The sequence below is a fragment of the Bos indicus x Bos taurus genome, chromosome 2 (assembly GCF_003369695.1).
Source record: "Bos indicus x Bos taurus breed Angus x Brahman F1 hybrid chromosome 2, Bos_hybrid_MaternalHap_v2.0, whole genome shotgun sequence".
Lineage (NCBI taxonomy): Eukaryota > Metazoa > Chordata > Mammalia > Artiodactyla > Bovidae > Bos > Bos indicus x Bos taurus.
The window spans coordinates 49,801,760-49,829,716 of record NC_040077.1 but is presented as its reverse complement, the minus strand read 5'-3'; the positions used below and the strand labels follow the sequence as shown (position 1 = coordinate 49,829,716).

General features: G+C 38.2%; 1 pseudogene; it reads left to right on the top strand.

The window, feature by feature from the left end:
- Window positions 1-27,511, top strand: part of LOC113900243 — a 192,738-nt pseudogene extending 165,227 nt beyond the window's left edge.
- The last annotated feature ends 446 nt before the right edge of the window (window positions 27,512-27,957 follow it).

The window sequence follows — 27,957 nt, the reverse complement described above, 5'->3', positions numbered from 1 at the left end:
GATGGGGAAAAAGTAGAAGCAGTTACAGACTTTATTTTTGGGGGCTCCAAAATCATTGCAGACAGTGACAACAGCCATGAAATTAAAAGATGCTTGCTCCTTGAAAGAAAAGCCATGACCAACCTAGACAGCATATTAAAAAGCAGAGCCATCACTTTGCCAACAAAGATCTGTATAGTCAAAGCCATGGTTTTTACAGCAATCATGAATAGATGCGAGAGTTGGACCATAAACAAGGCTGAGTGCCAAAGAATTAATGCTTTCAAACTGTGAGTCTGGAGAAGACTCTTGAGAGTCCCTTGGACAGCAAGGAGATTAAACCAGTCAAACCTAAAAGAAATCAGTCCTGAATATTCATTGGAAGGACTGATGCTGAAGCTGGAGCTCCAATGATTTGGCCACCTGATGCAAACAGCCAATTTATTGGAAAACATGCTTATACTGGGAAAGACTGAGGGCAGGAACAGAAGGAAGTGATAGAGGATGAGATGGTTGTATGGCATCATTGGTACAATGGACAGGAGCTTGAGCAAACTCCAGGAGATAGTGAAGGACAGGGAAGCCTGGCATGCTGCAATCCATGGGGTCACAGAGACTGACATAACTTAGTGAATTAACAACAAGATTCCATAGAGTAAAAGAGGATATACTTCAATACATACTGTCATAGTCAGCCCAAGCTGCCGTAACAAAACTGGATGTTTTAAATAACAGAATTTATTGAGTTGACCAAAAACTCTGTTTGGGGTTTCCCAAAAGACATTATGGAGACCCCCAAGCAAACTTTTTGCCAGATTACTATTTCTCACAGTACTAGAGGCTGGAAAGTTCAAGATCAAGGTAATGGATAATTTGGTTCCCTATTCCTGACTTACAGATGGATAATTTTTCACTGTTTCTTCACACAGTAGAGAGAGAGAGAGAGAGTAAAAGCTAGCTCTGGTCTTTCTCTGTCCACTTCTGAGGATACTAATTCCATTGAGGGAGGCCCTTCTCTTATGATTTCATCTAGTGTGGGAGAAGGCAATGGCACCCCACTCCAGTACTCTTGCCTGGAAAATCTCATGGACGGAAGAGCCTGGTAGGCTGTAGTCCATGGGGTCACTAAGAGTTGGACACAACTGAGCGACTTCACTTTCACTTTTCACTTTCATGCATTGGAGAAGGAAATGGCAACCCACTCCAGTGTTCTTGCCTGGAGAATCCCAGGGACGGGGGAACCTGGTGGGCTGCCGTCTATGGGGTTACACAGAGTCAGACATGACTGAAGCGACTTAGCAGCAGCAGCAGCAGTGCCATCTGTATCATATTGGGGGCTAGGGCTTCAACATGCACATTTTAGGGAGATGAAACCATTCAGTTCTTAACATTCAGTTTGTGTCATCTCACACAAACCTATCTTGTTTATATTAATGTATGATTATTTCTGTATATGTAAAATGACTACTTTTCCTTTGCTTCAAACATGCACTTGAATCTATTTTGAATGTCCACCATGAAATTATTACACTGAATTAATGGATGTCATAGAACTTCATGAGCAGTTGTTCAGGGTCAGCAAGTATTTGAGATTCCCACTGAGGCAGACATAAGTGCCCCAAGACCATCCAGACTGATGGCCAGTTTCTGCTTTATCCTGGTGAAAGCACATTGATTATTATGTGGTGTGAGTGGGACTTGAGCAAATGTGACTTTAAGTGGTATAATTTTATTCTGAATCACTTTGACAGTCTAAAGGAGAGACTCATATATTATGATATTTTTTCTTCTTTTACACTGAGAAGAAAATCTCCTTTTCTGCCTTGTAAGAATAAGTAGTTGATAACTGATTCAAAAATCACAGATGCTCATTTTTCTATAATTGAAGAGAACCTCAAATCTAGAAGACAAACCAAATACAATAAGAAGATAACCCTATGAGTTTGTAGATGGTTCGCATTTGGGGCTGCACAGTAAGGGACACTTGTGGTCACCCATCTTTCTTTGAGTTTCATTGTTAAAACCTGTGTATCTTTATGTAGACACGCTCATGAAATAACTTAAGTGATCCATGAGACTGTGAGCCTAATATACTCCCATTTGTACCTACTGCTTTTTAATAAATTACATGGGGTGAATTTTTGGTCTAATCATAACACTGATAATAATGGTACTAATATTGTTCACAATTTATTAAGGCTTCATGTGTCAGTTATTTTTCTAAGTTTTTTTTATCACAATTATCTCACTTAGTTCTAACAATAATCTTATTTATTCTACTGAGGCACAGGTGAGCCAAGCAATTCACCTAAGGTCATAGATGTAAAAAGAGGAAAAAGTTTGAATTGGACACAGGCAATCTGATATCACAGTTAATTCCCAACTATTGAGCCACAGTAGGTGATGTACTTAGTTACTCAGTCATGTCTGACTCTTTGTGACCCAACAGATTGTAGCCTGCCAGGCTTCTCTGTCCACGGGGATTTTCCAGGCAGGAATACTAGAGTGGGTTGCCATGCTCTCCTCCAAGAGATCTACCCAACCCAGGAGATCTACCCAACCCAGGTATCAAACCCAGGTCTCCCACATTCCAGGAAAATTCTTTACCTTCTGAGCCACCAGGGAAGCCCATGAATACTGGAGTGGGTAGTCCATCCCTTCTCCAGGGGATCATCCCAACCCAGGAATCTAACTGAAGTCTCCTGCATTGCAGGAGGATTCTTTACCAGCTGAGCTACCAGGGAAGCCCAATGTAGGTTATAACTAACTCAAAATCATAGTTTTTTTTTTTTTTTTTTTCTTTTTTTTTTTTTAATGGAAAAGAATCAAGATTTACAAAACACACCAAACACAGTATGAAAATAACTCTATGAATCTTTGGATGACGCTCAAGCCATTACACCAAGTCTAAAGCTTTTACAATTTTGAGAATCCTCTTTAAGAAGGAAGGAAGCAAAATTAAGAATGCACATATATTTGCTTAGAATGAGAAAACACACCAAAATATCATTTTTAAAGCAGTTAAATAGAGTAATCATCACAAATACTTGAAAAATAATAATTGTATCAATTGGCTACCTGGTCCATCTCTAAAATCTTTTTCCCCTCCAATTTTTGTTCGTGTATTCTTTGGCTCTTCATAGAACTATAATATCTTAATATTATCATTTATTATACAATGAAAAGATAATAAAATCTCCCTTATAGTATATCTGATTTTTTTTTCTATATTGGTAGTTTAGAAGAGTTATTTTCAGGATCACAGGTCATTGTTGATAAAAGCATGTGAACTATTAGCACTGTTGTCAAATTTGGGGAAACTTCTGTGAGATTCTTCTTTTTATTTATGAGCTGTAAATTTGAGAAAAATTTTTCACAATATAGCTTCTAATGTAGGAGATTCTGAACCTTGTTTCTCTTCCACCACAGACAGGTATCCTTCCAGTGCCAGGGCAGCACTGACCATGACCATTTTGCTATATGACCTCTGAACCCACACCTTTGGGACTTGATGAGTGGGGAGTAGGCACAGTGGATGAGACGCACACCTGGTGGCCATTCCCCACCAGGACGAATAGCAGAAACCAAACACACGAGTGTGCTATAGTAAGATTTAGCAAAGGAAAATAGGGGGTGGCCAGTGAAGCTTGTAATTCATATGCATAGATAATTTTTTGGACATACTTACAACTGAATTATCTATTCATTATCTGAAATTAAAATTTACCTAATGTATTGAATTCTATCTGGAAATTCTGAAAAAGTGGTCGTGAAACACACAAACCTAACCCATTAAACTGAAATTAACGTATCACCAACTTAACTTCCCCTGAGTAAGAGCCCCAAACAGGATATGACTGCTGTAATACCACTTGATAAAGAGGGAGGGTCATACAGAGGAAATTGGAAGGAAAATAGGCAGGAGTTTTACCAAGTGTGGTTAAATCAACTAAACTACTTTTATAACTTTTGATCATAAATGCAAATATAGGACCATATAAGCATGTTGTCAGAGCCCGTACCAGTACCAAGGATCCATGCAAGTGAAGAGCCCAAAAGCTTAGGTTAATTAATTTCAAAGTCAACCTGTCTCAGTTCATTGGATCTAAAAACAACTGTTATCCATGTCCATGTTCCATGACTATGCACTGAAACTACCCAGAAAATTCTACCAACTCAGCCTCTGAATTCTGAATTCTTTACACTCTGAACATTCATATATTCATATCATTGTACAGTACCTCGTGCTTAATTGATTATAACCAACGGCTTGGTTATTTTCTGTTTCCCAGCTAGTTATCAGCATTATCTCTCTCTCTTTCTCTCTCTGTCTATTCTATCTGCTACATATTTTCACAACTAGATTTTATGTTCATGCAATGTATTGTGAAGGCTCCCCTTCTTCCCTCTTCTTACATGTTTTCTGAAAAAGTTAGTGAAAGGGTTAGTCGCTCAGTCATGTGACCCCATGGACTATAGCCCTCCAGGCTCCTCTCTCCATGGACTATAGCCCTCCAGGCTCCTCTCTTCTCTCTCCATTCTCCAGGCAAGAATATTGAAGTGGGTAGCCCTTACCTTTTTCAGGGGATCTTTCTGACCCAGGGACTGAACCTGGGTCTTCTGTATTGCAGGCAGATTATTTACCATCTGAGCCACCATGGAAACCCCATATGCTTTCTATGGTTGCTCAAATAAGACTTAAATGATCAGAAAGGAAAAGAAATTAGTATAAGAATACATTGTGCAGTTTTTGTATAATTAGGGAGTAGTATAATAAAAGGCCATGGCTTCTTGTTTAGGAATAGTGTTAGATATCTGTGTAGGTGATGAGCCCATCAGTGTGTGATCTTGGCGAGAGGCAATATAAAGACAGAATAGAATGATTCTACATTAGCGTAGGAAAAATCAGCCCAAGACAGAAAGAGTGTGATGATGAAAGAAGATATACACAAGAACCAGGTATGAATGGAGAGTCTGAGTTTTTACATGAAGAGGTCAATGTAAGAGAGAAACAATCAGTGCAATGATTTCCAAGATGGGAAATGGTAATATATGTTTAGGTGTCACAATGCTTAATATTGAATTTTAAGAATTTGTTTTACCTCACTCAATTATAGTAACTCTTTCCTATTTAACATTCTTCAGTCAACATCAAGTACAAACAGTAAATTTAAGTTAGTGGTACATTAGTATATATAGAGAGAGAGAGTGGGGAAGGCAATGGCACCCCACTCCAGTACTCTTGCCTGGAAAATCCCATGGAAGGAAGAACCTGGTAGGCTGCATGCAGTCCATGGGGTCGCTAAGAGTCTGGCACAACTGAGCCACTTCACTTTTACTTTTCATTTTCCTGCATTGGAGAAGGAAATGGCAACCCACTCCAGTGTTCTTGCCTGGAGAATCCCAGGGACGGGGGAGCCTGGTCGGCTGTTGTCTATGGGGTCGCACAGAGTCGGACACGACTGAAGCGACTTAGCAGCAGCAGCAGCAACAGTATATAGAGGGTGGGTAGTCTATTATAGGGCAAGTTAGCAAAATAAGAAAAACCTGATTTAATTGTAAAGTTGGTATATTCTCTGAAGCAGGCTAGATTTTGGACTCATAATGATTGAAATGTATAATATTTGAAACGTTGATCTGGAGTCAAAGTTTTTGAATATTTTTTAAAAAGAAAACTGGGTGCAAAGAGGTCATGAAGACATTTTCAAGTGGTCAACCCACCTCAGTTTACTGGATCTAAGAACAGCAGCTATCAGTCTAGGCTGGACTTAGCAACTGTCCATTCTCCTTCCTACCTGCTCCAGCCTTTATCTTGTCCTTTATCCCTCATCCATCAATAACTTGAGTAGAGCAAAAATAACAAGGTATTTGCTAGCTGCATATGACTTCCAGCCATGTCTTCCACACAGTACATTCTTCTCCCAACCCTGCTCAGTATCTTCGGTTTCCTCACTGCCCTTTATTTATAGAACTTCCAGCTACATGCCCACCACAAGTAAAATGTCAGACAATGGAAAACATATCTCTCTGCAGCCCTTTGGCTGTAACATTAAAAAGAAAGCACCTTTAATTTATCATGTCTTCCTTGAGTGCCCACAGCTATTTCACTTTGTAGAGGCCTAAATCCTTGTATGGAGGGCTTGGAGCAAGGTGGCAAGATTATAAAATGAAGGGGTTGCACAGGGTGATCTCTGAGATCCCTTCCAGCTCTAGAATTCTGTACTGCTGTGACTCCAACCTCCACAGAGAAATATTCAGTTGAGTGCAGAAGGGGACAGCATGCTTTACCGGTATTCTGTATTAAGGCCAAGACCACCTGGCAGTCTGCATGCATGATTTCTGGCTAAATATTTTCAACCTAAGCTGCAATATACACTATATTATAATAATTCTAAAGATAAAGTGAAATTTATAGAAAAGTTAATTGTAATATTTAGTATCTATCCTTACTCTTGCTTGAGGGCTTTTAATTGAAGAGGTAAGGGCTAGTGTAAAGGGAAGATATGGAAGGGCTTCCTAAAAGCATTATGTGACACCTAGTAAAAAAGAACTTGAAAAAAATAAATATATTCCTAAGAGTAATTTTATATTTATTGCACTTAATTTAACAAATTATTGCAGGAAACACATAGACAGCATTTTCCCAGTAAAATTATTATACTTAAATGAACTTTTGACAATGTATTAATTACAAGGACATGACCACATTTATTCTGCTGATCCAGTAATTACACACATTAAAGAAATATTTATCCACAAACCATGCAGTGTACTTTAAAACAGCATTTATTGCCAAATTACATTTCCTGAATATCTGTGTCTTATTTCCAGTTACTAGCAATTTTTATTTTAATTTTAAGAGGAAGAAAGTGACAAGAAATTTGAAAAATACTGTATAAATAAATGCTTACTGATGTGAAAAGATTGAAATGTAGATGATTTTAATCATAGACCTCAGAAAGTAATTGTGAGGCACCTAAATTCATGTGTTTTAGACAGAAAGATAAGAACAATCACAGTATGTCAAGGTTCTTCTTTTTTCCCTATCTTTATAATGAATAAAAACATACCATAAACTTAAAACCAAAATGACTTCACACTAGATAATAATAGGAGGAAAATTAATATAAATGGTATCTGTCTGAAAGATGCAAATACACAGTTTATTTCAGAAAGTTGAAAACTTCCATGAAATACTAGCAGTCATCTCCAATGCAATCAGCATAGTTCTACCTCTGTAACAATTCTCAGAAACTAACATGCTCCCTTTCACTCTGGATGTTATAAAAAGTAGCTGAAGAGAGAAAGATGTTCCTTCTCTAAGGTCTCACAGCTGGTGAGAGGCTGAGTAAAAATCTGAATTGAAGAACTAGCACACTCAACTTAACCAAAGATTACTTTTGCCCCCAGTGGCACATTTTATTAGACTTACCAAATAATAGAAACCAATTTCTATAGCAGGGCATTCAAAGCTCTAGTATGAAATTAATTTCCTCATGTCTCTAGATGAGCACAGCATCTCCAATGCTTTAACTGAGCATCCCAAACACAGCTCTTTGAGATTTTAAGCCATTCAGTTTTCTGGAAAAAAGTGCAGAACCTATCTTGAAGTTATGTTTCTTGTAAAAGGAGAACCTACATTATTTTCTAGTTCCTTTTTCCAGGTGAAAAAGGAGGAAATCTTACTAAAAGCTTAGCACATAGTGTGAAAAGTAATAACGATAATACTAATGATAATAATAAAAGGGAACAACTGGAATTCTATTTTGTGAATGTCTTCTTTGAACTAACATTTTACACATGTTAGGTCATATAATGCAATTTCTTAAAATGAGATTAACAGCAAAATATGCATCTAAATAAGATTTAAAGTAGTATAATGCATGTCATGACCTGATTAGATATAGGGAATCCTTAAACCACAAAAAACTACAATATATTGTTTTTTCCCCCACATTTAAACTTTCAGAAAATAAAATACATAATCAAATTGATGTATATACTTAATGTGTCAGTGTCTCCACTCCTAAAATCTCTATAGCAACTGCCAAAAGCCAGTAGCACATCTTAATACTGATAAAGTTAAGAGCTCTTTCTCAAACATTGAAAAGAGACAAGCATGCATAATTTTAGATGATGGGGATCATCATTAGAAATTACTAACCTTTAGACATAATGTGCCGGACTCTGTCAATGTACACAAATCTATCACCTTATTGGTTTGTAGTGGGGCTGCATCAGAACATGGCAAAAGACAGAGTAAATACGAATGAGATGATTAAAAGGCCTATACCCAGCAGGACATCTCGGTTTTGGTTGTCTTTCTGCTCTGGGAGCACAGGTAAATTTGGGCTAGATGATCTTTAAAGTGTTTCTTAGCTCTAAATCCAACAAAGATATTTCATAAATTATAAAATATTGCTTAAATAGAAGTATGCCTATCTTTTAAAAACTGACTTTTAGAGATATATGTTAAGAATAGCATTTGCTTTAAGCTGTATAGACAATTCTTGCTATAAAATTTAATGTTTTATTAAAACACAGAAGTATGCACTTATAAATGCATGCCTTAAAAATACATGTAGGTGTAAAACAGAAAGATTGTGCTTGCTTTGGGGAGAACAAAGTAGGGGAACAGAGAATAAAAGTAATATGACTCTCATGTCCGGAACTCTATTTATAAAGATTAGAACACTCTCACACATACCCACCACCACCAAATAAAATGAGAATGTCCTCACCGTATTTTTGCCTAAGCTACTATATAATCCTTTACCACTGTTGGCAGTGACTGAGAAATAATATGCATTAAAGAGTGTTAGATCAAATAGATAAATGTAGGTATGGCTAAAAAGGCAAATGAAAGATTAATACAAATTATGTTCATTTATTTTTAAATGCTTCATTTTAATAGCCTACTTTCTGCAAAATTATGCACAAATGAACACTCAGGGAAAAAGCAAAAGTTTAAAAGATGTTTTAGACTACTTCTTCTTCACATAACGAATTATACATGTATTGTTCCTGAATCACAACTACCAGTATTTTTGGCTTCCAAAGCACTTTGTGAAAAATTCAGTGATAAATGCTTGGTGCTGACTTCACACACCAAAGCCTTCACCATCAGCCCAAAATCTATTTCTGTGGGTTTTGTGGTTATAGCAGTTAGGCTTCCACATCTGGCTGTGTCTCAAGAATCAGAGAATCTGGCCACCAGAAAACATAATTCCTTGTTATATAATGCTTTGTGCAATTAGTTTAGGAAGATGTGCTTCTCTTTCAAAAATAAGAATGTGTTAAGTCTTAGAGTTCTCAATCAAGGAGAACTCTCTTAATCCTCCTTTCTATCCCTCATTTCTCATCAACCATCAAAATCAAAGTGAGTGCATTCCAAGAACAACAGAGTTTTAAAAAGAAGAAACTGGTCACTAAACACATGTATATGCAACATCAGACATAAAAAGAAAGCATGCAAAATAAAATATGATAAAATGCTAGTTCTTGAAAAAAGAAACACTATGAAATGCCAGGGTTAATTTTTTGTCTAAAACCTACAGTCTATGCCATGCTGACTGGTAGAACTCTAAATCCAACAACAATTGATCTGATTTATTATATAAAAACTGTTTTGAAAACTGTTCTGGAAATTCTAATTACAGAAACAAACCATAAAATATAAAGAAGCAGAAATACTAGAGAAAATGATGTGTTGTGTTTTATTTTATTTTTTTCAGAAACTTCTCCACATTAACAGTAACTAGTAACTAGTAACAGTAACTAGTTAGATGGCAATAGCAAGGAAAATAAAATAAAAGCTAAAATGGCAAAATTTAATGAATTATTCTAGGAATAATTTTAACAAAGTTTGATTAGAGTCAATATATTTTTAAAAAGCAAGCTTCTGTAAAATCACCAACAAATATATTTTAATAGAAAATAAAATCCAGATTTTTCCAAATCTTAGAAAAATAAATATATAAAAATAATAATTCTCAAGATTTATAGGCTCAATATGATAGAAATTAAAATCTTAATGGGCCAATATTGTGGATCTTGACAAGGTAATTCTAAAATCCACATGAAAGAAAATAAAAAGTGTGTATGGTGGGAGCACATTTCAATGTAAAGAGATGAACATCCTCTACAGCTCCGGAGATTACAACTGTGAAGTAATAAATTAAGAATCAAAAGACAAACGGTTTGCCTTTATGCCCTAAAGAATGGTAAAGTGCAGTCAGCTTCTTACACTTGAAAAACTGGACACTCAAAATGAAAAGGCCCAGATATAAGTGCTACCAAGAGAGGTATCTACTTTCCTTCCAACTATTCTCTTTATTAAATAAATGAACTTTGAATTTCATAACAATTTTATAAAAATAATAATAATAAATACATACCTAAACTGAGAGAAAAGAAATACCTGCCAGTTTAGAGTAGTTATGGAAAGGAAGATTATAGATTAGATTACCTCCAGTCCCATCATTTCATGGGAAATAGATAGGGAAACAGTGGAAACAGTGTCAGACTTTATTTTTCTGGGCTCCAAAATCACTGCAGATGGTGACTGCAGCCAGAAAATTAAAAGACGCTTACTCCTTGGAAGGAAAGTTATGACCAACCTAGATAGCATATTGAAAAACAGAGACATTACTTTGCCAACAAAGGTTCGTCTAGTCAAGGCTATGGTTTTTCCTGTGGTCATGTATGGATGTGAGAGTTGGACTGTGAAGAAGGCTGAGCGCCAAAGAATTGATGCTTTTGAACTGTGATGTTGGAGAAGACTCTTGAGAGTCCCTTGGACTGCAAGGAGATCCAACCAGTCCATTCTGAAGGAGATCAGCCCTGGGATTTCTTTGGAAGGAATGATGCTAAAGCTGAAACTCCAGTACTTTGGCCACCTCATGTGAAGAGTTGACTCATTGGAAAAGACTCTGATGCTGGGAGGGATTGGGGGCAAGAAGAGAAGGGACGACAGAGGATGAGATGGCTGGATGGCATCACTGACTCGATGGACGTGAGTCTGAGTGAACTCTGGGAGTTGGTGATGGACAAGAAGGCCTGGCGTGCTGTGATTCATGGGGTCGCAAAGAGTTGGACATGACTGAGCGACTGATTTGATTTGATCTGATGTTCTTTTTATATATACTCTTGTATTTTACAAATATTTTCCAATGATTAGGTACCTTTTTACTTAAAAAAAAGAAAAAAAAAAGTTTCCTTGAAAAATCCCCTTTCTAAACTTAACCCATTCACCTAACCTGACCATGCGCTATAACTAGAAGAAAAGCATTCACCAGTCATAACATGAAAGTGAAAGTGAAAGTCATTCAGTTGCATCTGACTCTTTGTGATCCCATGGACTGTAGCCTTCCAGGCTCCTCTGTCCATGGAATTCTCCAGAACAGAATACAGGAGTGGGTAACCTTTCCCTTCTCCAGAGGATCTTCCAAGCCCAGGGATTGAACCTAGGTCTCCCTCTTTGTAGACAGATTCTTAACCAGCTGAGGCACACATACTAATCCCAAGATAAAGATTTTGTTTAAAATCGTAGCCTTTGGCATTCTAAGAATTGTGATATGATCCCACACTGATATGATGTAGCAAAGTCCTAACAAGTTCTGTGATTATGGGAAATTTATGAATTCTTCTGAATTTCTGCACTTTCATCTTTAAAATGGTGTGATCATGCAGTCACTAATTCATTTCTAACCGAGTATGAACTTAATTTTTTAAATACCTTTTCTTAAATACCTATTATCAGGATTTTTCTGACAATGATGATGCTAAAGATGACGATGAAAATTAAGCTTTACTGAGCATTTACTATGGGTCAAATGGGGGCTTCCCTGATGGCTCACACAGTAAAGAATGTGCCTGAAATACAGGAGACCTGGTTCAATTCCTGAGTTGGGAAGATGCCGTGGAGAAGGGATTCGCTATCCACTCCAGTATTGTTGCCTGGAGAATCCATGGAGAGAGAAGCCTGGTGGGCTACAGTCATTGGGTCACAAAGAGTCCAACACGATTGACTAACACTTTCACTTTCATGTGTCAAATACAGTTCTAAGCAATTTTACCAAGTTAACTCATTTAATAATCTCAACAATTGTTTTATAGATTGGGAAACGCAGGCATAATTTCCTCTGTCCCAAGGAGTTTTTTCTTCAGCACCTAAACTCAGAGAAAGGCTGTAAGCAATGATATTGTCTTGGAGTTGCATCAGGTTTTCTGACTCTCCATGGTACTTGAACATAATCAAGATAACAGAGAAGCTTATTCATTGATTCACTTTTAGTGAATTGCAAATACACCCTCTATTAAGTGAATTTCCTGAGTCTATTCTTTTAACTAAATAATCTAAATAGCTAAATATTTTCTGAGTAAGAGAATACTGAAACATCGTTCATTGAGCATAATTTTAAGTTTATATATTACTTCTATGTATTACAGAGAGACTAGAGCTTTCGGTCAGGATAATGTAAGTGCTATACTTGACACATTTAGAAGGTGAGAACTGGATGTGTGCAGCTGAGAGGTATGATGCCTGTCCTCATGGGTTCTGCTCATCTGCTAAAATGCTGTCATTTGCCAGGCATTTTCACGTATCTGTGCCCTGATTGTGAAATAACAGTTACTTACTGTGGTTAAAGGTAATAATTTTTTTGTATACTACCATAACAACTTGACTTATAAAACTAGAAACAACACATGGGGCTCATCAATAGTTAAGTAGGTAAACACATTATATGTCCAACTCTTTCAACCCTGTGGGCTGTAGCCCAACTGGCTTCTCTGTCCATGGGACTTTTCAGACAAGTATACTGGAGTAGGTTGCCATTTCCTCCTCCAGGAGATCTTCCTGACCCAGGGACGGAATCCACATCCCCTGCGTCTCCTGCATTGCCAGGCAGATTGTTTACCACTTGAGCCACCTGGGAAGCTCAAACAAACTGTGGTATATCCAGATAATATAATACTGCTACAAAAAGAACAAAGTACTGATTACAGAATAACATGAATAAATCTTAAAATCATTATGCTTTAATCTGGAAAAAATACATATTGTATGTTTCCTTTCCAGATAAAATTCTAGAAAATACAAACAAATCTATAGTGAAAGAAAGCAGATCAGTAGCTATCCCCCATCTGGAAATGGGAATGGAAGGCAGGATGGATTACAAAAAGCCTGAAGAAAACTTTGGCGGTGGGGGCGGGGAGGGGGGAGTGATAGAAGTCTCTGTTATTGTTGTGATGGTGTTATGGTTAAATACCTATACCCATAATTAATTTAATTAGTTGAAGTTATACTAAGAGCAATAAAAACCAAGACATCAAACTGTGTATGTGCGAGTGCTTTTGTTTTTCAAGAAAAAAGAAGTGTTTTGGCCTAAAGCAGCAGTTGTCAATCTTTTTGGTCTCTGGACCAAAATTATTAAAATTCTCTAAGGATGCCAAATAGCTTTTGTTTACGGGAATTATAATTTTCAATATTTAACTAATTGGATGTTAAAATGGAAAATTAACATTTGTATTTATTGAATTATGATAACAATGATTAACACATTGTCTGTTAACATAAAACATGGTGATACTATTTTGAAAATACTTTTGAACTCTCAGACCCAAGCGAGAACCACTGTCCTCAAATAAAAAGTCAGTTAGTTTTACACTATGAAAAAGACTAATGAAAGAGAAAGCTTGGGAAGCAAATTTTATTTGCAGTGGAATATAATACCTAAGTCTGTAAAGTGAGGAAAGGTGTTAAATAAAAGTCTGTCAAATTTCACTTAATCTCATTAGAATTACTTTCTAGGTTTACTGACTAATGCCTTTGACTACTTTGTGAAATATTATTTTTTTACCTGCTTCACCTGATTTCCTCAGCAGAGATTTCATGTTTTACCAAACACTTTTCTTATGCTTTATGTTGAATTAATTATGCTTTGATATTAAAGAAAAAAGAAAAAAAATTTTTTCTTACATATGAAAGACCTAGGGTTCTTTATAATTACATTACCTTCCACGTGTATTGTTAAATGCTTTCTTCTCACTGTGCTTAAATAGGCATCTTTAGGCATGGATGATCCTTTCTTAATAAGTGTCAAATTCTTTCTTCTGATAAATATTTTGAGTTTGTCTTCTCAATGTCAAATTTCAAATATGTTAAAGGAATAAAAGGAAAGTCTCAGCATAACTTTAATATGTAAAACTAACTTTGAAATTTCCCAGAGAAATGCTAGATAGAATTAGATTTCTTTACTATGCTAGTATTGTAAATTATTATATGGGAAAATCTGTCCAATTAGGAGAAACAAGATCTTCCTTTGTTAAATGTGTGTAGATAAATTAATGCACATATTTCAGAATTTGTATGCCACCATAGGAATTCCCTGGAGATGTATCAATGCTATTGCTGACTATACTATGTTTTACCTGCAGAAACACTCATCAAAATTCTTCTAAATTATTCTCTACCTCGAAAGAGAAATGTGATCTTTTCCATATTGATATTTTGGGTTATATTATTAAATAAATCACAGCCATTAAATCTATCATTTAAAATGAGATTTTATTTTAATTTAGAGTTTACCTAAACTTTAATTTAGAGTTTACCAGAGGGCTTTAATATAATCTTCAACCAAGGACAGTCTCAAAGCCTGTGGGAAATTACTGTTCCAGGTACTTTGAACTTTTGATACTTTAAACTCTCAAATACAAGCTTCTGAACTCACATCAGCTATAAAACTTCCATACTGTACCAGTGGACTGAGACAGACTTTCAGAACTCATTTTAGTCCAAAAGCCAAAGGGCTTTATGAAAACAGCCTCTTAACCAAAGATCCAATAAGTGAAGACTCAATTAGATAGGACTGAATGAGCTGATGAGGGACATTTGATTATGATTATTTGTCTGAATGTGGTTGATATGGTTTCATTGTCATATTTATCTGGATTTAAAAAGCTGTATTTTCTCTTTCTACTTAACTTGAATGCATAATTATGTTTTTAAAAACTACAATAAAATATTTAAAAATCATGTCTGATTCTAATTCCTGGAAACTCTTACTAAATCTTCTTACTTTTTATTACTTTGGCAAATAGTTATTTATTGGGGATCAATAAGAATCTGTCTTCCATTTATCATGATTTATCATGACACAATTTGGGGAATCAATTGCATAACCAAGACCTTATCTGGAGTATTGTATTTGACAATTTAGTTCAGTTCAGTTGCTCAGTCATGTCTGATTCTTGTGACCCCATGGACTGCAGCACGCCAGGCTTCCCTGTCCATCACCAACTCCCAGAGCTTACTCAAACTCATGTCCATCGAGTTGGTGATGCCATCCAACCATCTCATCCTCTGTCATCCCCTTCTCCTCCCACCTTCAATCTTTCCCAGCATCAGGGTCTTTTCAAATGAGTCAGCTCTTCACATCAGGCAGCCAAAGTATTGGAGTTTCAGCTTCAGCATCAGTCCTTCCAATGAATATTCAGGACTGATTTCATTTAGGGTGGACTGATTGGATCTCCTTGCAGTCCAAGGGACTTTAATTATGTTGATTAACTCAAGTAGGATAGGTACTTTTTAAGAAAAATAAAATCGTTTATGTCTGGAGTCAATGTCAAATAAGACGTTAGGAAAATTGGCCTGGTACCTGGCTTCCCAGGTCCCAGCCTTACAGGAATTAAGAAAGTCATGTAGGACATGAAAATTAGTAAATTTGCTGACATAGCAAAGGAAGGCAGTCATCAAAATTTACATGTATGGCTAGAGAAATCTGGTGGAGTTTCTTAGACTTAGTATTATTCCCTTGGGAGAGTAAATTATACAGGCTTTCAAAAATCTGATCTAAGATCCCTTATGAAAACTTTCAAAGAGAATTTACTTTATGACTTCAGTAATCTCAATTATCTGAATGTTATTACTAGGAGAAGTAAGCTTTGAGATTTTATGATCATGATGGAGGAGTTGATTGAGGAAAATGGTGAGACTTGGAAAGAGGCATAAAAGATCACTGGAAGTCATGACCAGAGCACCACTCTAGATTATCTACACTTTTCATTATATTTGAGCCATTGCACAGTTTAATAAGTTGTAGAACACATATTATAATGCAAATGGTTCTTGTCCATAGAAATACAAACATATTTCATCCAGTAGAATACAACTGATTGTTGCCCTGTGGATACTGATCACCTTTACCTAATTTTATAAATTCATCTCAGCATTCTTCATTGCCTGCCTCTCTCCATAAATACACATGTGCAAACAGCTAAACACACAACACTCACAACACAACACACACTCAAACACACACATGTAGAGGTAAGTATGGGTTTCCCAGGTAGCACTAGTGGTAAAGAAACTGCCTACCAATGCAGGAGACTTAAGAGAGGCAAGTTCCATATCTGGGTTACAGTCCACTATGTTGTGCTGAGCTGAGTTACTCAGTCATGTCTGACTCTTTGTGACCCCATGGACTGCAGCCTGCCAGGCTCCTCTGTCCATAGGGATTCTCCAGGCAAGAATACTGGAGTGGGTTGCCGTGCCCTCCTCCAGGAATCTTCTCTACCCAGGGATCGAACCCAGGTCTCCCACATTGCAGGCGGATTCTTTACCATCTGAGCCACCAAGGGAAGCCCAAGAATACTAGAGTGTGTAGCCTATCCCTTCTCCAAGGGAACTTCCCCACTCAGGAAGCAAACCAGGGTGTCCTGCATTGCACTTGGATTCTTTATCAGCTGAGCTACCAAGGAAGCCTCGGCTACAGTTCATGGAGTCTCAGAGAGTAGGAGAAGACTGAGACAACTAGAACATGCAGCACGTAGATGTGTATATATACATGTGTGTTTGCTGTGTTCTTTGAAATCTCTTTTGAACTAGTTACAATATCTTACTAATGTCTCCATTAGTTAATTAATTAACTAAAATCTTGGGTATTTAACTATTAAAAACATCTATAACAAGAACTTTAGAGTCTATTTATCCAGATGAGAATAGGAAGCAGAAGAAAATGAGATATATTCCAGAAGATAAAATAACATGTGTAAAATCCCTGTAGTAGGAGAGAGCAACACCTATTCAAGAAACTGGAAGAAGGGTAGGTGTATGAGACAGACAGTAAAAGATAAGGCTGGATGGAGTAGGTAGGATCCTAGCCTGTTGGAAACTGAAGCCCATATTTAAGACCCATGTCTATTTTTATCTCAAAAGAAACAAGGTAAATCCATTTAAATCCATTAAAGTGATATGAGATCAACAAAGAAAGGGAGAGAATGAGTAGGAAAAATGTGTGAAGATGATCAAATAACAATGTACAACATGGTGACTATAGTTATTAATACTGCTAAGAAAGTAGATCTTAAAATTTCTCATCACAGGGAAAAGTTGTAACTATGTAGGGTGTTGGATACGAATGTTAACTGGTCTTACTGTGCTTATCATTTTACTATATATACAAATAGCAAATCATATTGCATACTTGAAACCAATACAGTGCTGTATGTCAATTACATTTCAATAAAAAAACTTTGAAAACTATTGACATTAATTTCTCCAGTTTTGATATTCATATATTTAAATTAGCTTTATAATATAACACACTAAGTGAGGAATATTCTATAATTTAAAATATATATGGAATATACATTTAATTTACTTTTAGATGTGCATTTGAGTCATTGATAGAGTAGGAAGGAAAAGGAAGAAAAGAGAGATGGAAACATTTGGTAAATTACCAATAACAGGCAGCATTTAGCGGGGATTTTTTTTTTTTTTTTTAAGAAAAAGGATTGAGGTAGAGTTACAGGCTATTGCCATCAGCCAGCAGAAAAAAAAAATTGAGGTTCAGCAGAAAGATGTGGATTGTCTTATTATTTTCTAAGGATCATGTGTGTGGATTGGGGGTATGGTGTTGACATTAGTGGGACTTTCAGTCAGTCAAAGAGATATAAAACAGGCTCCAGTTTCATGTAATTGAAGGAAGTGGGGCTGGGAAAGTTGTGTTTCTAAGTCATGACCACAGCATTACCCATCCCAAAGGACCTTGAAATAGAGCTGCAGCTGCCAGCTTCACTCACCTCCAGCACCAACACTTTGAATCATTTCTGAAAATAAATATTCAAGAACTCACAAATGTATTTGTTTAGAAAGATAAATTTTAAACAAGATTTCACCTCCTAGATACAGAAAATACTCTCATTCCAATTTCTAGTATCTCTATGCAAGAGACTACCTTGGCATTTATAGTGTTCCCTAGTAGAGATTAGGGCTGAAAAGATTACATTTATTCAGCTGGGAGGATGGCAATGAAAGTAAGAGATAATATTTAAACTGACTTGCTTCATGTTTTGAGTATTTTTAAAAATTGTCTTTTAAAGAGTTTTGCAATACCCTTTTTATGAAAAACATATTATCATAGCCATATATTGCTTAATACTTAGAAAAGGCAAAGGTGTAACCGAGAAGGACCTTAAGGGGGTCTTCCCAGGACAGGCCTTCCCCACATTCTCTGCTTTAGCTCCTCTCTGAAGTACCCAGATTATAGTATGTGATGCAAATTTCTTGAGTTGTTTTGCAGCCTTGAACTCCTGCCCCCACTGGAAGATGTTAATGACTTGATGACCCTGAATACATAGCCCCAGTCTTCCTGGAGCCTAAAGACTGAGAATGCTAACCCCTGTGACACCTCACTGCGACCTCACCACCAGCCAATCAGAGAATTGTGCACAAGCTGATCATAGACCCTGTGACCCACCTCCCCTCACCTGACTTCTAAAAGTGCCACACAGGGGAAATCTGTTCAGGCTCTGGTTCAGGAAGATTCTACATGCGGCGGAACAACAAAGCCTGTCAGCCACAGCTACTAATTCTGTGCTCCAGAGTTCAGGAGCTGCAACGACTGAAGCCCACACGCCCTAGAGCCCTTGCTGGGCAACGTGAGAAACTACCACGATGGGAAGCCTGCACCCCGCACCTAGAGAAAGCTCCTGCATAGCAACAAAGACCCAGTGCAGCCAAAAAAAAAAAAAGGACTTTGCTGAAACCCTTTGGGGAGTTCATGACTTTTTAGGGCAAGAGTCACCCATTTCCTTGCATGGCCTGCAATTAACTTTCTCTGCTCCAAACGTCAGTATTTCAGTTTGTTTAGTCTCTCTGTGCATCTGGCACATGAACTTGCCTTAACAAAAATAACTTTATAATTGAGAAATCTAGCATCACCTGAAATCATTCAGTCTCCCTGATAATGGGACAAACATATTTCTCTCCATGGTTGAAGGACTGAGAAGTACACAATATCTAAGAATGCATTATCCAACCAAAACCCAAAATTCCTATTTGTAACTAGAATCTAATCATGAGGAAACACTCAGATAATCCGAATTGAGAGAAAGTGGGCTTAGAGACTTAAAAAATCAGCGTTATTAATTTGGAAATGAAATTATTATTTATACACTCTGTGCTCAGTCATGTCTCTTTGTGACCCTAGGGACTGTAGCCTGCCAAGGTCCTCTGTCTGTGGAATTTTCCAGGCAAGCTTCCTGGAGTGGGCTGCCATTTACTCCTCCAGGGGATCTTCCCAAACTAGGGATCGAACCCATGTCTATTGCATTGGCAGGTGGATTCTTTACCACTAGTGCCATATAGCAATCCCATTGGAAAATGCTGGGAATCAATAAATGCTGTGTATGATCCTTGATTGCTTTTTGGAATAAAAACAAAGTAAAAAACTGAAAATACAAAGAAACAATTAAAAAAAGTTACAAAGGATATTATTATTGTGATGGGGAAAATTAAATATGGGATCCATTTTAGATAATAAGATCAATTTTAAATTTCTAGAGTATTTTAACGTGTGAGTATGTAGAAGAATATTCTTATTCTGGGAGATGGATGCATCCTAAGGTATTTTAGTTATAACACAATAGAGTTAAAGGAATATGGATATGAGCAAATGTTAAGAATTGAAGAATTTTGGTGAAGAGTTTGCACAGTTTATTGTACCATTCTTTCAACTTTCCTGTAGGTTTGAAACTTCTCAAATACTAACTTGGGAAAATAATTTAAAAATAAAAACCCATTGTATTTTTAGTGCATGGTGGTTGTGGTTTAGTCACTAAGTTGCATCGTGTCCAACACTTATGACCCCATGGACTGTAGCCCGCCAAGCTTCTCTGTCCATGGGATATTCCAGGCAAGAATACTGGAGTGGGTAGTCATTTCTTTCTCCAAGGGATCTTCACAACTCAGGGATTGAACCCAGGTCTCCTGCATTGCAAGTGATTTTTTTTTTTTTTTTAAACCACCTGAGCTAGGAGGGAAGTCATTTTAGTGCATAGATGTTCTCAAATAGAAATCAGTGTTAGGTGATTTTATTTGGTTTTGCATGCTAAGTCGCTTCAGTCAACCTCTTTGTGACCCAATGGGCTGTAGCAACACCAGGCTCCTCTGTCCATGGGATTCTCTAGGAAAGAATACTGGAGTGGGTTGCCATGCTCTCCTTCTAGGAATCTTCCCGACCCAGGAACCAAACCCGTACCTTTTAAGTCTCCTGCATTGTCAGGTGGGTTCTTTACCACTAGCACCACCTGGGAAGCTCTACGTGGTTTTAGGTACATTGTTTAATCTAAAATCTTATCCGAAAGTTAGATATTCTTTTCTTTACAGATGAAGAAAAAAAAAAAAAAAAACCTCAAAGGAAGCACAAGTTATTCAGTAAAAAGGCTGCTCTTTGACAATTATCCTTACGACTACTTCTTCAACCTCTCCCAAGATCCAACTTAGAGAAGTTTTTATTCAAGAATTGCAGTTCTGAAAACTACTGATATTCTCAAAGAAAAATAATTTGATTTCAGTTCTAAATCTTCTAATTCCTGATCCATCATTTTTATTATTTTAAAAAAGTATTCTTTAAGCCATTTTTACATAAGCAATAAATATCTTTCTCTTAGCATCTGCCTCAGTTCCTCCTAAAATTTCTAACAATCTGTTTCCTAGTATATGAGTCTATGTATATACTCACTCATATGAGTGAGTATACTCATACTAAAATAATATTTTTCCTCAATATCATTTTTCTTAAACTCTACTTCATATATCCTAGTGAGTTTCTCTACTAAAATATCAAATAACTCTCTTTTCAGTTTAAACTTCTCAGTGGCCTACCTAATTGATTTCTCAAATGCAGCTAACAGCCATGTAACCTCTGGTGTCCACCCTGCAGTTATTATTGTGTTATCTATATAGGCCTTCCCTAGGGGGCTGCTCCACCGCTGCTAACATTAGACCCCACCATTCTCTTTCCCAAAGATTTGCTGCACAGACTCACGGGCACTGCAGAAATCAGCACTGTGCAGCCCGCTGGCAGCATGCCTTGTAGCTGCTGTATCTTACCATTTTGTAAATACTATTATAAAGTTAATGTATGTATGATCATCAGGTTTTTTTGTTCGTTTGTTTTTCTGGTTTTTTTTTTTAATATTTTCAGCATATCACTAGCATTTGCGTCTGTTTCTTCCTTTTTTTTATTCTTTTGAACTTATTTTGAGAGCAGTTTCTGAAATACAAAGCAGATAGAACAGAAATAATTTTCTAAATGTCCTTTTCCCCTCTTTTTCTTTTTTTGGTAGAGATTCAGCTTGAACATAATTTTAGATTTCAAGGAGATCTGCACTCATCTGAAGGCTGGGTCAAATGGGCTCTTTATAGTCAGTTTGGATGGACTGTTTGAATCATGGGTATAGGGACATGGAGGGAAAGAGAGTGGAACTGGTGCAAAAAACAAGATGACTGTGTTCACCAAGAGTGCTTCATAGAGAAATAATATGGCCTCATCCCTGTCTCCACTGGCCTATCTCCTGTTCACTCAGGCCTGACTCTTCAGGAAAGAGTAGAATAAATGAATAAATCTCATTACTCTGTCACTCTCATGGACTCTGAGAGCACTGTCTCACCACTGGTGGAAGTCTTATGGCTAAAGCAAGTATGGCAATTGCAGATGGCTGAGGTACAGATGCCTGCAGCAGCTAGGCTGGCAATGGCAGTGATCTCTCTAGGACCAACACTACAGAAAATGTGAGTTATTGGCAAAGGTACCCAAGATTCTGGCCTTAGGCAACAGCAGCTTTCACTTGGCTTCTGCGAGTTTAAGCAGTACACTGGAAACCTAGGCAGACACTGGTGTGATCCCTTTAGTTAATAGGAAGCAGCATCATAATGAGCCACCAGAGGAAAATAGGAGAAGATTTATATTCCACAATTAGGAGCTAGTTCCTAATATGATGTCCCTGTGGAAATCCCAATAATCAGTTTAGAGACAGTTAGAACTTCTAGGGTTCCTACACATGAGTGGAACTTGGGGAAGGTCAGACAGAGAAATACGAGGGTTGGCTCTCTCATTCTACAGTTACCTCAAGTAGAGCACTGGTAGGTATAAATGTTAAGGTTTCCTTTACCAGAAAAGAAAAATATATGTATTTTCATGGGTGCCTGACACCACACTATCTTAGGTTGTAATGTCTTTTGACCAATAATTGGAATCACATCTTTCCTGTGGAGAAATTCTTAGAAATACTACAAAATAGAAAGCAATCAGCAGTCATCTGCTATCTTAAAGATTTGAGAGTAAGTCAGAAGAAAATATTGAACTCAGTAGGAGTGATGAAATTTATTATGAAATGATTAATTTAGTTTTAGATACACCAATTATACTATTACCATGGTATTTATTAACATAGCACAGTGATTAGGCAATTGAGGTAGAGGCCAAGGAAGTGCTACTGGAAAGGAAGGAAAGCTCCCTTTCCAGTATCTACAGCTGGGAGAAGAGATATTGTTACTGAAATAATAATTTTATAATTCTGTATGCTTCCCTGGTGGCTCAGATGGTAAGAATCTGTCTGCAATTAAGGAGAACTAGGTTCAGGCCCTGGGTCAGGAAGATCCCCTGGAGAAGGGAATGGCACCCCACTCAGGTATTTTTGCCTGGAGAATTCCATGGACAGAGGAGCCTGGCAGGCTACAGTCCATGGAGTAGCAAAGAGTTGGACACGACTGAATGATTAACACTTTCACTTTCATGACACAAATTATTCTTAGCTATGTATTTACTCTTTGCTAGTTTTCTCTCAACTTTCTTTCTTAAGTTCCATATCTTTCAATTTTTTTTTAATTAGTTTGATGGAATACCAGTTTTAGAATTTCTTTCAGGCACAGCTTTAGGCAGAGAAATTTTCTGAATCTTCACTTTTCTGGAAAATGCTTTGCCATGTTATTTTAATGCCAGTTTGACTATATATAAGATCCTAAGTTTGAGAGAAAATAATTTTCTCTCAAGACTTTGAAGATATTGACATTAAGAATGATTTTCTGACTCTCCTTTATTTATTCAGATTTAATCTCACTTATGCATATTTCCCACATAAGAAAATAGGAGATACAGTGGACTCTTTCTTTGAGAGATATATATATATATATATATAAATATATATAAACTTTCTGTAACTTCCTTGGCCCTCCTCCACCGTCCCTTTACTTTGAATGGTAGATACTAACAGAAAAACCATATCAAAATTCTCAGAAATGTTAAAGAAACTTGGAAGCTATGTCAAAACAGAATGGCATTGAAACATGTATAATATCATATATGAAAAAAAAAAAAGTTCTGGAAATGAAAGTGAAAATCGCTCAGTCATGTCCAACTCTTTGTGACCCCACAGTCTATACAATCCATGGAATTCTCCAGGCCAGAATACTGGAGTGGGTAACCTTTCCCTTCTCCAGGGTATCCTCCAAATCCAGGGATCAAACCCAAGTCTCCCTCCTTGCAGGCAGATTCTTTACCAGCTGGGCCACAAGGGAAGCCCAAGAATACTGGAGTGGGTAGCCTTAAAAAAAAAAAAAAGACTGTTAAAGCTATAAAAAGTACTGTCTTTTGGGATGAGGGATTGGGAAGAACAGAGCCAAATGTTAAATCATAGGACAATCCCACAGGTGGAAATAAAAGAGCTTTTCTTTTGTACATGTGATAGCTCATGGTCTTTTTCTCCTCTATTCTATGGACATAGTGACATTCACATTTGCCTGATCAGGTAAAGAATTATCTGTAAGAAGTGATGCACTGTGTTTGTTTCTCCAGCAACTCATTTTCTCTATAGAAGCTTTCAATCTCAACTTTGATGATTTATTTATGGTACAAAAGTTTATTTTACTATGATACTCTAGAAGCTTTACACATGTAAGTAATATAATGATTCATGTTTTAAATATTTTTCTCAAACTATTAGAGGTATCTGTCGCTTAGAACTATATGCAGAAAGCAACTTTTGAATTTAAATATTATCAAATATCTATATTTGTTCATTTTTAAAATTTATATTGTTTTTGCTATAATACATGTTGAGTATAGAAACAGTTAAAAAAAAAAAAAAAAAGATCTAAACAAGAGGAAAATACCAATCTCTGGTATTCTATTATCCAGAAATAGGTGCTACAGTATTTTGGTTTGTATAATTTCCATTATTTCTCTAAACCTAATGTAGTAAGTTTTGAAGACAGGATGCTTATTTCATGGCAGTGTGTTTTAAAACTGCATTTGAAATCATGTTTTCCTTTATGTTCTGTTCACTTCCCTAAATCTAATTTTAGTTTTGGGTAAATGAGTTTTATAGTATAGTATTATATAAGAAAAGGGATTTTTTATCTCATCTACTCTGAATCCAATTTACATCAGGAAACTCTACCCTATATACCGTTTCCATAGGGTAGAGGAGGAAAAGGTTCATCCGCTATTAACACATGGACAAGGAACACTTCTTTTTCAGATGCTTCTCTGCTTATATGCCCTGGATGTGGCAGTTACTAAGTTTCTCTGTGTCCTTGCTTCTTATAGCATGCCCCAAAAATGGAACCCCAATAGCACGGAAATCACTTGCTGCTACTGCTAAGTCCCTTCAGTCGTGTCCGACTCTGTGAGACCCCATAGACGGCAGCCCACCAGGCTCCCCCGTCCCTGGGATTCTCCAGGCAAGAACACTGGAGTGGGTTGCCAATTCTTTCTCCAATGCATGAAAGTGAAAAGTGAAAGTGAAGTCCCTCAGTTGTATCCGACTCTTATCGACCCCATGGACTGCAGCCTAACAGGCTCCTCCATCCGTGAGATTTTCCAAGCAAGAGTACTGGAATAGGGTGCCATTGCCTTCTCCAGGAAATCACTTTAGGTCTTGTTAAAACTGCAGAAGTGAAGTGACGACAGTAAAGTGAAGTTGCTCAGTTAAATCTGACTCTCTGTGACCCCATGGACTGTAGTTTGCCAGGCTCCTCCATATATAGGATTTCCCAGGCAAGAGTATTGGAGTGGATTGCCATTTCCTTCCCCAGAGGATCTCCTGGATCACCTGGATCTCCCACATTGCAGGCAGACTCTTTAACATCTAGGCTGCCAGGGAGCTATATGCTTCACTGCTTATATGTCTTGGATGTGGCAGTGATTAAGTTTCTCTATGTCCTTGCTTCTTACAGCATGGTCCAAGGATGGAACCCCAATAGCACAGGAATCACTTGAGGTCTTGTTAAAACTGAAGAATCTGGGCTTAAATATTATAGAGAGACATAACCAGGACTTTCTATTTAACAGTAACTCAAGGTGATCTTTGGAGAAGGCAATGGCACCCCACTCCAGTACTCTTGCCTGGAAAATCCCATGGACAGAGGAGCCTGGTAGGCTGCAGTCCATGGGGTCGCTAAGAGTCAGACACGATTGAGCAACTTCACTTTGACTTTTCACTTTCATGTATTGGAGAAGGAAATGGCAACCCACTCCAGTGTTCTTGCCTGGAGAATCCCAGGGACGGGGGTGCCTGGTGGGCTGCACAGAGTCGGAAATGACTGAAGCGACTTAGCAGCAGCAGCAGCAAGGTGATTTTTAAACTGGAGTTCTGAGGAGCTGTTTTTCAGCCATAGCTTCCATCAGGCCTTTCTTTCTGGAGGCTCTAGCTTTCCCTAAGCTCTGAAAACACCAGTCCTCCCTTGCCTCTTCACCTCAGGGATAGCAATGGTTTCTCATTCTCATTACTCCCTTCCTGTTCCCATTCTTTGTGAATTTCTTTAACTTCACTTATACCACTGTAAATATCTCCTTCAATAAAGTCTCCTTTAAAATTTTGGTTTTCTCTGGGTATACGCCCAGAAGTGAGATTGATGGGTCATATGATAATTCAATTTTCACTTTTTAAGGAACCTCTGTAAAAGCACTATTTACAGTGGAAGCAACCTAAATGTCCATCAAATGAATGGATAAAGGAGATGTGTGTGTGTGTGTGTGTGTACAGTCACTGCCTTCTACAAGTGCCAGGGCCCAGCAGGCAGCGCTGAGGCTGGCAGGGCCCCAGGAGAGGGAGGGGAGGAGAAGCCGTCAAGCAGCGGCTGAGGCCACCGCTGAGCCTCCCTTCCCCTCTGTGGCCAGGCGCCATGTAGGGAGGGGTGGGGAGAGGCGTCAGGGCTGGGGTCTTCTTTTCAAGGAGCTGGACAGTAATAAGCATGATCGCGTGGACATCCGCAAGTTGCTCCAGGGACTGGCCTGCCTGGGCTGGGGCCACCAGGACCACGGCGGCCAACAGGGCATCTCCCCTGAGGGTGACGCTGACCCAGATGATGGCCTTGACCTAGAGGAGTTTATCCTCTACCTGCAGGAGCAGGGACAACGCCTTTTACTTCTGTTCCAGTCTGGACCGCAATCAGGATGGCCATTTCAATGTCTCTGAGATCCAGCAGAGTTTCCGAGCCCTGAGCATTTCCATCTAGCTGGAGCAGAGAAAATCCTGCACAGCATAGACACGCAATAGCACCATGCCCATTGACTGGCAGGAGTGGCGTGACTAGTTCCTGTTGCATTCACTGGAGAACGTAGAAGATGTGCTGTATTTCTGGAAGCATTCCATGGTCCTGGATATTGGCGAGTGCCTGACCACCCCAGATGAGTTATTGGAGCAGGAGAAGCTGACTGGGGAGTGGTGGAAGCAGCTGGTGGCGGACGCAGAGGCAGGTGCCATGCCCTGTAGAGGCACAGCCCCTCTGGACCATCTCAAGGTCTTCACACAGATCCACACCTCCAAGAGCAACCGGCCGAACATCCTGGGGGGCCTCCGGAAGGAGCATGATCCAAGAGAGGGCCGTGCGCTCCCTGTGGCGTGGCAACGGATTAACGTGCTCAAGATTGCACCTGAGTCGGACATCAAATTCATGGCCTATGAGCAGATCAAGTGAGCCATCCAGGGGCAACAGCAGACACTGCACGTGCAAGAGCACCTTGTGGCCGGCTCCCTGGCTGGTGCCACATCCCAAACCATCATCTACCCCATGGAGGTGCTGAAGACGCGGCTGACCCTTTGCTTGACGGGCCAGCAAAAGAGGCTGCTGGACTGTGAGTGGCCGGTTCTGGAGTGAGAGGGGCCCCGCGCCTTCTACAATAGCTTACCTGCCCAACAGGTTCTGGGCATCATCCCCTATGTGGGCATTGACCTGGCCACCTAAGAGGAGACCCGTGTTCAATCCCTGGATCAGGAAGATCCCTTGGAGAAGGAAATGGCAACCCACTCCAGTATTCTTTCCTGGAGAATTCCATGGACAAAGGAGCCTGTCAGGCTACAGTTCATGGCGTCGCAAAAGGCTGTGACACAACCGAACAACTCACACACACACACACACACGTATATACACACAACAGAGTATCACTCAACCATTAAAGAATGAAACTGGGTCATTTGTAGACGTGGATAGACCTAGAGAGTGTCATATAAAATAAAATATGTCAGAAAGAGAAAAACAAATATTGTATATTAATGCATATGTGCAGATTCTAGAAAAAATTGTACCAATGAACCTGTTTGTGAGGTAGAAATAGAGACATGGATGTAGAGAACAACATGGACACTAAGTGGGGAAAGGATGTTTGGGATAATTTGGGAAATTGGGATTGA